This window comes from Camponotus vicinus, unplaced genomic scaffold, assembly GCF_025532165.1.
Source record: "Camponotus vicinus isolate PSW18456_S1 unplaced genomic scaffold, iyCamVici1.0 SCAF_3, whole genome shotgun sequence".
Lineage (NCBI taxonomy): Eukaryota > Metazoa > Arthropoda > Insecta > Hymenoptera > Formicidae > Camponotus > Camponotus vicinus.
The window spans coordinates 12,755,112-12,760,559 of NW_028141967.1; positions in this window are offsets into that span (position 1 = coordinate 12,755,112).

The window sequence follows — 5,448 nt, forward strand, 5'->3', positions numbered from 1 at the left end:
GAATGCGTATCGGCAGGATGTTGATCAGCCTAGTAGCAGTGTATAATGACGGCGGATGCTGTAGGTTCTTTCCAAAGGCTTTGATAATCCTTAGTACCCTCTCTTAAGGAGAGTCTTGCTTCGTATGCAGATATGCCTCTTTCCGCCACTATTCTGTTAATATTTCTATTAAGAGCGAAGAAGGGACATCCCTTGTGTGTTGCTGTATGATTTTCACCACAATTAATACATTTGAGGCTTTCATTACATGTTCCATGAAATTCTTTACCGCAGACAACGCATAATTTATTGTTTTTTCGACAATATTGCCTGAAATGACAAAATTTATAACAGTTGTAGCACTATTTGACAGTTAGTATATAGGGTCTTATATTAAGATACGTTAAGCCATTGTAAATGTTGTAAACTCTAGTCGGAAGCTCAGATCCTTTAAAGATTATAATTATATTGTTTGTGTTAATTCTTTTAGCGGAGTTGTTTGCAGTAATGAATTTCTTCTTTGTTATGCGTTCTATAGATATAATTTTATCCTTGTTGTCTATCGTATTAATTAATTTAAGTAGGGACATGTCCCAGTCAATAACTCCTTTTTTAAAAGCAACTCTATATGGTATTGTCAAACTTACATCAAATTGTTGATTTAATGATGCATCATATGTATCGAGTAGTTCATTTGCTTCTTTAGTACTCTTGTATGTTAGATCGGCAATACAGAATCCTGTCTTCGTCACTTTGATTGGTTTGTATTTCCATTCGGAGGCTATGTCAATAATTCTTAAGTAATTTCTGTTTCCTCTATCAGAACACTTATTGGCACTGAGGTTAGCATTCAGAATGAACTCACCGTTGTGATCCTTATTATATTTACTGTTAGAGTTTTTAAGGTTAGGATTAATTTCTCTATTATTCATTTTAATAAAATTATTATGTATTTTAATATATTTTTCTATCATTTCATTTTCAGATTGGTTATTTTAAATTACATTTGTCTGTTGATGTGTCTTCAGGGGAAAGAGAGGGAGAGGGGTTTAGATTAGGATTTATGTCCACGTCCATATTTTCCTCGTCATCTGTATAATTATTATTCTCATTTACAGGACTGTCTCTATCATCGATAATATTTGAGAATGTCTTTCTTTTTTACTTCATTACATCATTTGTCGCTTTACGTTTACCCATTATGATCTTATTACTACTAATTTGCTTAATAAATTTATCAAAACTAGCTTCAGTAACATATTCGGTTGATTTAATTTGTTTATTGTTTATTTTATTATCATATGTCGTACTTACATCTTTATCGCTGCTAGAGAGGAACATACTTTGATTGCACTCACCGAGGCTCGAAGATTTTAGAACTTGGTTAACCTCAACAAAGCCAATCTCCCAGCCGAAAGTCAGGAGAACAGCAGGGCCATGCGGCCCTGGCTTCTCCTTTTCACTCAGGGCTAAAGAGCATGTAAAGAATTGTATACCTATTTACTAAAATTGCAAGAACCAGCAAAATTATCTCAAGAATTTTTGTATAAATCGTAAGAGCTCTCCACTACGAGTCTAGACACATGTGCCAGTTCAACCGGAAGTCGAGAGAGCCGGCATCAAGCTATCTGTTACAATCGATCGAACATTCTCGACCCGCGTTATTCGTACACGGAATGGTGAATCCTTGCCAACCGCGCAAATGAATCGTGACCGGCGGACACTGCTCGGAAGTTTAGTGCAAGACTGATCAGTTCGGCTAAATATACGAATTATCATTGATCGTGTACTCTCACTCGCTCTTGTAGTGTGCTCTCACTCGCACCCGTTATACATTGTATTCTTCCGTATTCGCTGAACGAGCTCTCGCCGTTAATTCATCATTAACGCGTTCTTATTGAAGTGCTCTTGTCGTTAGCATACTCGCTCGTGTTGTTAAATCGCTTTTATCGTAAGCGCTATCACTCGCTCATGTCGTTAGCGCTCTTGTTCGTTTAGTTGTGCGCGCCTGGCGATCAATCGAGACTCAGCGCAGGATCCCGGGTGGCGTTCGCCCCGGCAAAGGAAGGAAAAATATTTTTCGAAATGGCTGTCTAGGCCCGGGATTACAGGGCCCGTGCCGACGCTATCCTCCGAGGAAGGAGGCAAAAGATCGGCTGGAGAAGACCGTCGATAAAAGGAATCGCCAATATTGGAAGATTTAAATTATCGGGACCGTTACGATCCCCGATACGGCGTTGTCGCGGGGCGCCGCAAAATCTATCGTGTAGCGGTGCGATTGGCCGCGCATCCACGCACCCCTGCGCACAGGATTGATGCCGTTATCGACCCTGGATCGCGAGATCCAGGGAGACACTCTGATGCTGGCGCTCGTGTAGTACAGTTAGTCTATTTCGTTGTCGTCGTTTTCGTCTGTTGTGTGCTATCGCCTAGGAACGGAGAGGACCGAGGACCATCTCCTGCAAGCAGGAGCGAGTATCGAGATTGCCCATCTTTAATTTGTGAGCCACGATCCCGTCCGTTACCCGGCCGTTTTGTCGCCGTCGCCATTTTCGTGTTTCGTTTTCGCGAGGGCTGAGATTTCGATTTTGGTGAGTTTCGGGCGACCGGAGACAAGCGACCGAGGCGTCGAGGACGATCGTAACGTCGGCATAAATCGATAGGGGACCATTCGTCTCTCTGGGATTCGGGGTGTCGCGAAACGCGTAGTAACCGTCTCTTGAATATCGACCACGTGCGCGGTAAATCGCGAGAAATGCGTTCGCTATCCGTGCTGTCGTAAAGAGTTGTCGAAACCGCGTAAGATATCCTCGCAATCGAGCTTCGTGCGATTTTGTGGTAATTCGTGTGTGTGTGAATTTGCGTGTGTATCTTTCCGTCTTTGTCGCGCTTATTACGTTGTATGATCTATGATTCGTGATATTTGTCGAGTGTGTGTGTCGTGGTGCGTAATAAATTACGAGAAATTGCGAGATTGCCAAAATCCGGAAGATTCGTGTATGTTAGGAGCGTTACGAAAAGAGAAATAAGAGCGGTGTAACCGGTGTTCAACGGCTATTGATAATCGATCGCATTAACCGTGCTCGTCGCAAGCGACATCTATCGTCCTCGCAAATTAATTAATTATTCTCGCTTGATCATTAGGCATTCTTTCGAACCGATTGCTGTCGATTAGAGTATCGAGATTAAAAATTAGAGCTAGTAAAAGTGCGTTTGCGAGAAAAGTCCCGTAAAATAAGACGATGATTTGACTGCCGAATTACCGTTACGTTTTTCGAAGCGCCGTTCGGCCTCGCGAAGTCTGGCCATAAAAAAGGGTTAGAAGAAACATCAGGAATGTGATAGCGTTCCCTTAGAATTTCGGTATCGCGTGAATACTCGATCTTTCTGACTTTCACGTTTTGCGAATTTTGATAGATTATCGTATGATTATTATCACCGTTGTCGAATGAGTATCTGTTATATTTCGCTGTAACTTCGGATATTCTACAGTTTATGTTACTATTATTTTTCTTTATTTTGTTACTTCTTTTATTTTATTTTCTTTTCAAATAAATTTGTTATATTTTTTATACTAACAATAAGTCCGCGTAGTTTATTTGAGTGTTAGCTTTTCGTGAGTATTAAATTGTGTCGTGTTTGTCGAATTTGTGAATTTCCTTGAAGCCTCGTATAGAATAATTATAATACCCTTTTCCATAGACCCTGCCTTTCTACCGTCAGGCGAGCTAGTCGGCCCGTGGCGAATAAGGCTAGCGTTTGTCGCGTTATTTTGGCGTTTAGCGAACTGATACGTGACAGACCGTATCTGGCGCCCAGTTTTGATATTTCGATACGGCCTTCGCTTCTCTTTATTCTCTTTATTCGTTTTGTGTTTTTGACGATGTTTCGCTCCCTCTCATCCTCTCTAACCGAGGAGTATAAAAGTTAACGTCGCAATGTATATAAACATATCCCAGCTAATAAGACAACGTCAAAATGACATGAAAAATACGTAAATTTGATGACAATAACGTCATGTGACTTAAATGATACGTAATTTTGACGTGATTTTAAATACTAAAATAGTACGTCATTACTGTTGCATCGAAAAGACGTACCATTATCGTCGAATATATGAATGTGTTTTGTATGCCTAAATAATGACATGGCATTGTTCGCGCGTTATATATTTTGATGAGATTTTCAATTTCTTAGTTATTATAAGCTATTATAAACTATTATAAAAACAATTAACCAAAAACTAAATTATAATCATTTTGACGTAATTTGATGTTAAATTGACATCAAAATGACTAATTTTGCTACCTTGGTGCCGCGCGGCAAAAAGTAACACGGTAGCCAATCAACGTACCGCTTTTTAATAAGAGTTTTTAATAAGAGCAAAGTTTCCCAGTAATCAAAATGTTAGCAGGTTGGCAGCAGATTGGCAGCAAATTCGATCAGAATCCCACACCAGAACCGTAGCCATCTGTGTCCGCATTAAGCTTTTGTTTTAGCGGGCAGAGTCTATAAAACATAACCTGTCAACAAACTGTCGGCAGAAACCGAGCAGGATCTGCGCGATGCAATTTGATATTAGATTGCCAGCAGAAACCGAGCAGAATCTGCGCATGCAACCTGATGGCAGATTAACAGCAGAAACTGCACAAGATTTGCGCTTACTTTTATTAATGTTATATATGCAACAAAATTGATTATTACAGGTGCTAAATAAAAATATTATCGGCAAGTTAATTACAATTTTTTTCTAAAATGACATATATGTCATATGTTATATCGTAACATGTTAATGTAATATATGTTATATCGTAGTTATATCTCATATAGCGAAGGACTAATTCAATTTAATTAAATTAATAATAAAGTAAATGATAAAAGTAAATGTAACTTGTAAAACTTGAGATGTAATTTATTTAGAATTAAATTCTTGCTTTATGCTTCAAATAGGCAGTACATGAATACCCATACAGCACACAAAGATTGCATACACATTGCAGCAATCTTTCACCGCAATATTGCAACGTTGCAAATTCACTGCAAAATGTTGCTGCACCATTGTGGGATTGCAGCAACGTTAAAATGCCCGCTTTTACGAATATTGCAATGTAAGATTGTAGCAATGTTACGGTGCAACACATTTGTAATATTAAAACGCGTTTTGCTACAAATGCAGACACCGTTTTAAATTTAATAAATAAACTTTGAAAATATAAAAAAATGTTTAAGAAAGATAGGAAAAAATGCCTTTAAAAAAACATCTATTAGCGTTTTTTATTAGATGTTTCTTAAATATTTATCTCACAATAATATACATATAATTATTTTACATACATTCGACACCAGAATATTTTAATATGCAAATGAGCTATTTCCTATTTACCCATTCAATTGAGAAAAATCTGTTTAATATTCTAAAACCCAATGAGGGATCCAGATTATTAAACAAATTATTTGTTTAATAATCTA